At 35.9% G+C, this 11,195-nt stretch overlaps 1 long non-coding RNA gene across 1 annotated transcript in view; it reads right to left on the bottom strand.

Annotated features, from left to right (window-relative positions):
- Positions 1 to 5,396: 5,396 nt before the first annotated feature.
- Positions 5,397 to 11,195, bottom strand: part of LOC111745404 — an 8,148-nt gene continuing 2,349 nt past the window's right edge. Inside the window, exons 2-3 of the long non-coding RNA XR_002782634.1 lie at positions 10,324 to 10,459; positions 5,397 to 6,455 (exon numbers count right to left, since the gene is read on the bottom strand). This is a non-coding gene — a long non-coding RNA (uncharacterized LOC111745404). The remainder of the gene's footprint in view (positions 6,456 to 10,323; positions 10,460 to 11,195) is intronic.

Raw genomic sequence — 11,195 nt, 5'->3', positions numbered from 1 at the left:
GAGGTTGGGCCGCTAGCCTCCACCCTCTTAATCACACAGTTGGTCTTTCCGGCATGACCCGCCCCCATTGAGTTATATGGGGTCCCACCGTGAGTCACCTCATTACTGTAAACTCAAGTGTAATCCAAAGGGGTTCATGAATAAGACACCCCTATCTGTGCCAGGAACCTGAGACAAAGACCAAATTCTTTATGACAGGCTCCAAAGCACAATTCAAAAGCTACTGACTAACAGAGCAAACACTAAGCTTTTAAATATAACACAGTCTAAAAAGATTATAAATTCCATGAGGGCAAGGGACTGGTTTACTCACTGCTATTCCCCCAGTGAACAGCACATTGCACAGCATACAGTGGGCACTCAGTAACTTTGCATGAAATAGTTTCCTTACTCAATCAAACGTTGTCTAGCACTATTTTTCCCTAGTTACTTCAATCACCAAAATGTACTTTCTCTTCCTCATATTAAGTCTGTAAGCTCCTGGAGGCCAGAGGTCTTTGTATATTCTGACTAGGGATGTGTTAAATGCTTATTAAGCAAATTAATCCTTCGTTAAAAATAATCACAGTGGGTTATGCTTAAAGAATTATTTACTTCAAATGACACGGTAGATTAAAAGAAAACATATCAAGAAAACTACAGACCAATATCTCTGATGAATACAGATGCAAAATCCTAAACAAAATCCTAGCAAATCAAATACAACAATACATTAAAAAGATTATACGTCACAATCAAGGGGCACAAACATATTCAGATTGATCAGTGTGATACATCGCATAAAGAAAATAAAAGATAAAAATCATATGATCATACGAATAGATGAAGAAAAAGGATTGACAAGATACAACATCCATTTATGGTGAAAACATTCAATAAAATGGGTATAGAAGGAAAGTACCTCAACATAATAAAGGCCACATATGACAAACTCTCAGCTGACATCATACTCAACGGTGAAAGACTGAAAGCTTTTCTCCTAAGATCAGGAATCAGACAAGGATGCCTGCTCTCACCACTGTTACTCAACATAGTAATGGAAGTCCTAGCCAGAGCAATCAGGCAAGAGAAATAAATAAAAGGCATCTAAGCTGGGAATAAAGAAGCCAAATTGTCACTTTTTACAGACAACATGATTTTTTACACAGTCTACCAAAAAACTATTAAAAACAATAAACAAAGTTGCAGAACACATAATTAATGTATAAAAATTCATTCCGTTGCTATATACTAACAAAAAAATTTCAGAAAAAGAATGAAAAACAGTTCCTTTTGTAATTGCAACAAAAATAATAAAATACCCAGGAATAAACCTAACGAAGCATGTGAAGGATCTATACACTGAAAACTACAAGACATTATTAAAAAAAATTAAAGAAGACACAAAGAAATGGAAAGATATTCTGTGTTTGCAGGTGAGAAGAATTAACATCGTTAAAAGGGCTGTATTATCCAAAGCAATATACAGATTTAATGGAATCACCATCAAAATTCCAATGGCATTTTTAACTAAGAAATAGAACAACAAAAAATCATCAGATTTGTATGAAAATGCAAAAGACCTCAAAGAGCCAAAGTAATTCTGAGAAAAAAGGACAAGGCCAGAGCTATCATACTCCCTGACTTCAAATTATACTACAAAGCAACAATAATCAAAAGAGTATAGTATTGACAGAAAAACAGACACGCAGACCAATGGAACAGAATTAAGAACTAAAACAAATATAAATCCACATATATATGGGCAAGTAATTTTCGAAAAAGCAGCCAAATGCATACATAGGAGAAAAGAAAGCCTCTTCTATAAATGGTGCTGGGAAAATTGGAAAGTCATACGGAGAAAAAATGAAAGTAGGTGGCTATTTGTCACCATACCCCAAAATGAATTCAAACTGGATCAAAAACCTAAATATAAGACCTGAAACAATAAATTGCATAGAAGAAAACATAGGTACCAAACTCATGGCCCTTAGTCTTAGAGAGGATTTTATGAATTTGACCTCAAAGGCAAGGGAAGTAAAAGCCAAGATAAATGAATGGGACTATATCAAACTAAAAAGCTTCTGCACAGCAAAAGAAACCATCGACAAAACAAAGAGGCAATCTTTTGAATGGGAGAAGGTATTTACAAACGACATCTCTGATAAGGAGCTAATATCCAAAACACATAAAGACTCATACAATTCAACAAAAGAACAAACAATCTAATTAAAAAATGGGCAGAGGACATGAACAAACACTTCTTCCAAGAAGATATACAAACAGCCGATAGACATGAAAAAACGCTCAACTACACTAGCTATTAGGGAAATGCAAATCAAAACCATCTGTTAGAATGGCTATTATCAACAAAACAAGTAATAACAAGTGTTGGAGAGGTTGTGGAGAAAAAGGAACCCTCATACACTGCTGGTGGGAATGTAAATTGGTACAGCCACTATGGAAAACAGTATGGAGGTTCCTCAAAAAATTAAGAATAGAATTATCATATGACTCAGCAATACCTCCTCTGAACATCCACCTGAAAAATTTGAAAACATTTACTCGTAGATATATATGTACCCCTATTTACAGTGCAGCCATGACACAGAAATAACCAAAGTTCCTTTGATAGATAATTGGATAAAGATGTGGTACATATTATTCAGCCACAAGAAAAGATGAAATACTGCCATTTGCAACAGCATGGATGGATCTTGAAATTATCATGCTAAGCGAAATTAAGTTGGATGGAAAAAGTTGAGAACCGTATGATTTCACTCATTTTTGGGATATAAAACTGAAAGCAACCAATGAACAAGACAAACAAACAAACAAACACTCATGGACACAGACAACAGCATGGTGGTTACCTGAGGGAAAGGCAGGTGGCAGAGGCAGAAAAGGGCAAAGGTGTCAAATACATGGAGACAGAAGGAGATTTGACTTTGGATGGTGACCACACAAAGCAATATAAAGGTGATGTATTATAGAATTGTATGCTTGAAACCTATATAATTTTAACCAATGTCACCCCCAATAAATTTAGTAAAAAATAAAATGGATATCACACATGATTTGATCATAACAAAAAATTCACAACGGCAATTTTAGATAATCATTTACAATTAAATTTTGGGGTCTCTTGTTTAATTGAGAAAAGGCCGTTAAGGGTTAGGTGCATGGAGATCAATAGTTTAGAAAAAGGGTTAAGCATCATCTATGTTCAAAGAGAGTTTTTTTCTTTTTTAGCTTTGAGGCATAATTGACAAATAAAACTGTAAGATATTTAAAGTGTACCTCATGATTTGATATATGCATACATTGTGAAAAAAGTCCTCCCATTTAATATATCTATCACCTTATGTGTGTGTGTGTAGTAGTAGTTTTTTGGTGAGAACATTTAAGTTCTCTCTTAGCAAATTTCAATTATACAGTACAGTGTTATCAACTGCAGTCACCATATTATATATTAGATCCTCAGACCTTATTCGTCTTATAACTGGAAGCTTGTACCCGTCTACCAAGCTCCCCCTATTCTTCATGCCCTCCAGCCCCTGGTGTCCACTTTTCTACTTCTAACAGTTTTTGAAGCTGTTATTAAATTGACATTTTACTACTAGACATACGTGCTAATGTTTCTGTAACTACAGTGATGGGCAGTGCGCTTTGTACGAAGTCATTTTAGATGGTGACTTTTCCTCCCTCTTGCCTCCCACTCCAACTATATATAAAGGACTGTTTATTATAACCATTTGGTTCTAAGAAAAAGATTTTCCATAACACACCACCCACATCCATGCTTACTTCTTCTTTGCTACCTATTTTGACTGTTTAGCCCCAAACTAATGACTTCCTATTCTTCTCTAGTGTCTATTTACTATATTATCTTTTGAAAATTACCACTACATAGTACTGATTAGTCATCTATTGTATCAGGCATCGTCTCTGACACCTGGGCCTATAGTCTTAAAGAGGTAATGCCAAGGAATCTAGTAAAAGTGAAAAAAAATAGACATAAAATGATTAAAATTTAAATGTAAAAGAAACTAATAACCACATCACACCCATTAGGAGGGCTGCTATAAGAAAAAAAAAAGCAAAAAATAACAAGCGTTAATGAGGATATGTAGAAATTAAAACCCTTGTACACTGTTGGTGGGAATATAAAATGGTGCAGCTGCTGTGGAAAATATTATGGTGTTTCCTCAAAAAATTAAAAATAGAATGGCCATGTGATTCAGAAATTCCACTTCTGGGTATATACTCAAAAGAATTAAAAGCAGAAACTAAAAGAGATATTTATACACACACCCATGCTTATAGGAGCATTTTCACAATAGCCAAAAGGTGAAAGCAACCCAAGTGTCCACTGATGGACAAATGGATAAACAAAATGTGGTATATACATAGAAAAGAATATTTTTCAGCCTTAAAATGAATGAATTCAGACGTATGCTACAACATGGAGGAAGCTTGAGTACACTATGATAAACAAAATAAGACAGTCACAAAAGGACAAATACTGTATGATTGCACTTATATGATGTGATGGTTAATTTTATGTTAACTTGACTGTGCCTTGGGATGCCCAGTTATTTGGTCAAACGTTCTGGGTGTGTCAGTGAGGGTGTCTGGGGATGAGACTAACATGTGAAATAACAGACTGAGGAAAGCATATCGCCCTCCCTAATGTGGGTGGGTCTCGTCCAATCAGTTGAAGGCCTGAATAGAACAAAAAGGCTGACCTTCCCGTAAGAGTGTTGTGCCCTTTTACACCTCTGTCAAATGTAAGAAAAGCTACTTATGATAGGAATCAAGACTTCTAGAATACCCTCAACATAATATTTACATTTAATCACCACTTAAGATCCATTAAATTATCAAGTTGCGTAATTTCTGAAAATTGGTTACCCACATTAACATTTCCTGAATACCTACTGTGTGATCTGCTAACATATCTGCTAATAAAACATATATATATATTTGAATCCTCACAACTATTATTATTTCTGTTTTACAGATGAGAAAATTGAGATGCAGAAATGCTAAGTAATTTACCCAATGTCACACAACCAGAAGTGATGAAGTATGACGGGAACCCAGATTTGCCTGGTTCCAAAGCCCACAGTCTTATGACTTGATATTTCTTCCTTAGTTCCACTTATTTACTCACAAAGATTTGAGAATTTGAGTTGCATAAGTATATTGGCAACTACTGAAAAAAAAGTGTTACTATTTTTAATATGGAGAGAGTTCTGAAAAACAGAACAATATTTCAAAAAAAATATATGAAGGAGAATTAGACAATTAGTAACAAAAATACAAATGATTTTTAAACTTATGAATAAATGTTCATCCTCACTGGCAGTCAAAGGGATAAAAATTAAAATATCAATGAGACATCAGTTTGAGGGTACCTAACAATTTTTTTATCTTTCCTCTCTCCCTCCCTCTCTTCCTCCCTTCAGTGATGATAACCTTTGTAGGCAAGGGATTAGGGAAGCAGACACTCTCATACAAACTGGTGAGAGTAAATGTTGGTACAATCCCTTTATGTTCCCCAAATTTACTTAAGATTGTTAGGAGAAACAAAAACAATCTTCTCTTCCCCTTCCTCATCAATCCACTTCCTACAACGGTTTTCAACTCTTTTAGCTGATTCTTGATATTTATCTTAATATCTCTAAAAATATGTTTATATTGCTGCTTCTTGAGTTTTCTGTTTTAGGCATTATCTATTGACGTTTCTACTTTGGAAGATGGGAATTTAGCTCCTATTCACATCCTTGCCCTCACTAGTCACTATCCTCGTACCTTGCTACTAAAGTTATGTCATAATTTTGGCTTAATATTCAATGTTTACATCAGTTACAGCTGAGCCACATTCTAGACATTATACTTTACCTTTCCTGAACATTCTTTTTTCTTTGAAATTAATATTTTGCTTAGTTTTTCATATATTCATCATTAGCTCACTACATTCAAACCCAATAGTATTTTCCATTTTCTTGACAATATACCTAGTGACTTTGATCTTCTTAAAGATGTCTCCTTGAATCCTCTGGCCTGATCCCATGGAGACTGGTGGCCTTTTGGCCCGCTGTACAGCAATCTCCTTTGAACCTCTCTTCACCATCGCTCCTGGATTCTTCCCTCCTGTGTCACATCTCTATTTCCCAAAGTCCCATGTCTTCCTCTTTCTTGGCTTACTCCCTCTCTTCTCAAAAGTGGTGCATTGGAAATCAATTGTTTTTGAGATTTTGCATGCCTGAAAACATCTCTCTTCTACCTTCACTCTTACTTGATAGTTTGGCTGGGTATATAATTCTTGAAAATGATTTTCCTTCAGAATTTTGAAGACATTGCTTCATTGTCTTCTGGCTTCCACTGTTGCTACAGTGAGGGCAAATTTCTCGGGGGGGGGGAGGGGCGGAATTAATGTATAGCAAATAGACTTCTTGCTATAATATATCCTGAAATAAAAAACACATGGCAAGAAGTACCATTTATGCATTCAATATTCAACAAATTTAGGTACTATAACTCACTACAAAAGTGAAATAAAAAGTTATGTTATGGCATCTTTATTGTCCTGATGAATAGGCACCTGGAGTTACAGTGTGTCCCTCTGTTCCCGTTAGTTATGACTTTGGAAGTCTAATGACATTCTGATTCATAACTTTTATATGAAGACCAATTTTTCTCTCTGGAAGCTAGAAAATTCTTTTTCTTTTCTTTTATTTGGGGGGGGGGCGGGGTCCTCAGTTTACCGAAATTTCACAAACAGCTTCCTTGGGCTGAGCCCTTTTACTTTGAATACTTGCTACTTTGATTTCTGGGAAATTCTCTTGAATTTTGATGATCCAGTAATTTACTTCCCTGTTCATTCGTTCTCCAGGAACTATGGAACTCTGGAATTTGTATGTTAGATCTCTTGGACTGATTCTCTAAATTTTAAGTCTTTTATTTTCCTTTTTTTAGTCTTTTTGTTCCCCTTTCTGGGGAACTTATTCAATTTTATTTTCCAATCTTTCTACTGAGTTCCTTTTATTTCTGCTATAAAAATCAGTCTTTACACACAACTAATTTTTGTCTTTGTGGATTCTCTTATCTTTTTTTACTTCATTAATTTTTATATCTTTACTATTCCTTCTTTCAACTTCCTTTGGATTTAATCTATTATTTTTTTTATACTTCTTAAGTTGAAAAATTAGCCCATTAATTTTCAGCCTTTAAGCACAGTATGACTTTAGTTCCATATACAGAATTTAATAGGAGGCATTTTTATTATCATTCAATTCCAAGTGTTTCCTGATTTTATTTTCTTGACTATGAATATATAGAAGCATATATTTTTAAAAATTGGCATAAAATTTATTTCTTACTTAATTGTATTAATATCAGAAGTTATGTTCTTTATTCTTTGATTTTTGTTGAAACTTTCTTACGTCTTTTAATATAACCCATTTTAATGTATTATTTGTTCTTGCAAATAATTTATACTCTCCAACTGATTCTTGCTAATTTTTTTTTGTGCTCATCAAAGTTTGTTAATGGTGCTGTTTGAATGTTCTATATATTTACTGAGTCCATTTTAAATGAAAATTATTGGCTTACACTTTTTCATAACGAGCAAATATTGTATATTAATGCCTCAAATCTACCTTACTTTCAAGTAGAAGCCGCAAATTCTTAAGGGGTAAAAATAATTCTATCTAGAATCAAGCAGACAGATGTGATTTTTTTGCTACCCCTGCAGTTTTTTTTCTCCTATTCTACCATTTAACTAACTGTATAGCCCTCTGCCAGTCCCGGCTTTATGCTGGGGCCTTCGACCTCCTTCCTTCCCTGTGGGTGCTCCCAACAGCTATGGGCAGAGATAGTAGAAGTAGATGTCTCCCAGGCACCCAGCACATTCAGTGACCCCTTACCTTCCCAGACTCTTCTTCCATCTTCATTCTTGGTTTTAAAGAATTTTCCCTACTTTCATATAAGCTTGAAAATTCATTTTAAATGGCACTTTAAAATATTTTAGGTGTTTTGGTGTGAGAGGGTTTCTGCTAGTGTATCTTATCTTTCCCCTCCCCTCTCTCTGTCTCTCAGTCTCTCTCTTTCCCTACCTCTCCCCCTCAACTTGTCATGGTCCTGACTTTTCTTATGTCATAAGGACTATCTGTTCTATCCTTTTTAAGCACAGCAAGCAGCATTTTCTCCCTTACTGCTGTAAAAAAAAAAAAAAATGTTCATTGCTTTACATATCTTCTGAATTGACAGGATGTTATTTTATTTTCTTTGTTCCAAAGTATTTCCATTTCTCTCCTTTTCACTTGTTCTTGATTATAGAATGATCTGTTCTGACCTGGTGTTTGCTGGCAGACAGACTGGTCAGACTGCCTTTGGCCCTCTTTACTATACACTTCTGTGTTTCCCTTCACAAATCTTAGGATCTAGCAGGCTTTGGCTCTTGTGGTTCCTCTGGGATGAATCCATAAAATAGATGGAATATTTTCATATTCTACCACACACATGACTTTCCCATACTCCGGACAGAAGGAGTTCAAGAAACACTACAGTTCCAAGTCTTCTCAGAGCTGCTTTTCTGCCCGTGTCCTTGTCAAAAAACATTTAATGATGTAAAGGGGCCCTCATCTGTTCTCTTCTTCCTCTTTTTTCCAATTCCATGATCAGTTTTATTATTATTATCTTTTTATTTTGGTTGCTTATGGATGAGGGGAGAATACTCCCAAATTGTTTTTATGAGAAATGTGGAAGAGGACGAAGAGGTGGGGCAGCCCCGGCAGCAAAACAGAACATTAGAGAGAACGGATGTCTAGCTTTATGACTAAAATGTGTGGCGTGTAGTTGATCTCCTATAGGTATTGTTAAAAACGCACATTCTTGGGCCCTTTCAGACTGCTTGAGTCAGAATCTCAGTATCTCAGCCTAGAAACTACAATTTAACAAGTTCTCCAGATGATCAGGATACGCACTGAAGTCTGGGAACCACTGGTATGGACCTGTGATTTCTCAGTAGGGTGGACACTAAGAAGGGATAAAGCACCTACCTTCTTCTATTTGGAAATAGCATGGACGGATTATTAATTGCCATCCAGTTACATTAATATGGTAATTAAAAAAAATATTCCTTCCAGACCCTGGAAAAGGCTTTACAGTCCATACTAGTTTTTGTTAGTGTGATTAAAAAATACACACACACACACACACACACACACACATACATATAGTTATTTTAGTGTGAATTTGAGAGAAGTTACACAGAGGTTGTGATGACTCTCTCTTAAAACTAAGTAACTCTGGTTCATCTTTCATACATTGCTAAGGTCTATTTTTTCTCATTCACTGTCATTAACAGATTCACTGTTTTGAGCAGAGACTATTTTTTACTGCCACTTAGCTAGAACTTGGTGCTTCCTGTCTTCTTTAGTCAATTCCAAGTTCATGTCACTGCCTAAAAAATGGTCAAAATGTCTGGTGGTCAGCCAATTTGCCTGTAAGGTGAAGTCCAACTTCTTCATCCAGCTATTCAAGATTTCCCGCTCTATTCTTCACGCCAATCTTTTCCTCTGACAATCCCTTCTCCTACTCTCCAAAAATTAAGCCACTCTCACCTGGCTGGTCTCACTGTCCAGGACTCTAAGTTTCTACTCATGCTCTATATTCCTTTTTGGTTTATCCAAATCTAAAATACCACTGAAAGTAAAGCTCTGGTCCTACTTTTTCTCTGGCTCACATCTCTCCTTCACATTGCAGGTTATCACTCTAAAAAATTTTCACCATTTTCCCATTTCCTGGTGGTTAATGTGCAGTCTTAACCTCTTGCAAACAGCATGGTCCCAATTTCTCTTTTCAGTCTTTTCTCTACAAACTACTGTATGTATTTGACCTCCAAACAGTGAGTCTCTCTCTGATTCTTGGTTTTGCCGTGTATTTTCAGCTCTTTGTATTTTTGCATATGGTCTTCCCTCTGCCAGATATGACTTGCCCTTTTCTCAGCCTGACAAACTCTTACGTATCTTTCAAGAACTATTTCAAACATTTCCTTCTCTGTGAAACCTCACTGACCTCTCTCAGGTGAACTGCTTTACCTCAGATTACCCTGAATCTAAATATCCCAAACATAATTCTCGTTGTTTTGTAATTCTTTATTTGTACGCAATTTTTTATATGTGATATGAACCCATAGCTAGAGTACATACTGTTTATACAAGAATTACTCAATAAATGTAGTTGAATGACTGAATGCTTTAACCTGTATAGCTCTCCCCATTGTCTTAACTCCAAGAGCTATTTGTGCTTACACCAGCCATTTTGCTAAATTACCTTAGATCGTTCTTCCACTGTTTGAAGTGTACTGAATTCCAGTAAGATTAAATGGCGACGTCAGATCAAACCTTCCAGCCTCAGTTAATTCATCCGTAAAATTGGAGGAAATAATAGCACCTCAATCCAAGTGCTGCTGTGAGAAATGAGATAACGCATTAAAGTGATTAGCACATGCCTGGCTCATAGCGTGTTTTCAAAGTGGGTAAACATTTCGTAAACTATTACATCTTACTTTTATGTCATTTTTCCCTCGTAGTTTCACAGGGTTGTTGTGAAGATTATAAGAGAACATATATGTAAAACCACATGGCAATGCACTGCACAAATGTTTACCCTTATTATCAGTCCCCCAACTAGGTTAGAAGACTGTTTCAGCCTTCACCCCTTAAACCTAAGTCCTCAGCAAGATACACAGTCTTCTCCAGCTTAGCTTCTTTTACAGCCTCCTTCCACTCTCTTCTCAGCAGCTATCACAAGGTTATGCATGTGGCAGGTGCTCAATTTAAAGATAGTGACAACTCTAGAATTAGCAAGTCTTTTAGCTGAAAATAAAGCCTTCTGCCTTCTTTTTCTTTGATGTTTGCTTTGTATAACTTGATTTTAACAGTTTGCCTTGGTCAATTCACTCCTGACGTTCTGGAGATGCTGTATAACTACCTTAGGCTCAGTTTGTTTTGTGGTAGGACCACTTCCGTTTCTGGCATGTGGGAAAGGGAGGGACCCTTAGCCATAGTCCCACGTTTTTTCTCTTACTAAACACGTAAATTATGTTTATATAATTCTTGCACTGCAGAATGACTGAAAAACTGCTTAATTTAGGTCCTTTCTGACATTTTGGCAATTTCTACAAATTACTAAGAAGTTTTCCA

The sequence above is a fragment of the Pteropus vampyrus genome, unplaced genomic scaffold (assembly GCF_000151845.1).
Source record: "Pteropus vampyrus isolate Shadow unplaced genomic scaffold, Pvam_2.0 Scaffold154, whole genome shotgun sequence".
NCBI lineage: Eukaryota > Metazoa > Chordata > Mammalia > Chiroptera > Pteropodidae > Pteropus > Pteropus vampyrus.
This window is presented reverse-complemented; position numbering and strand designations above follow the sequence as displayed.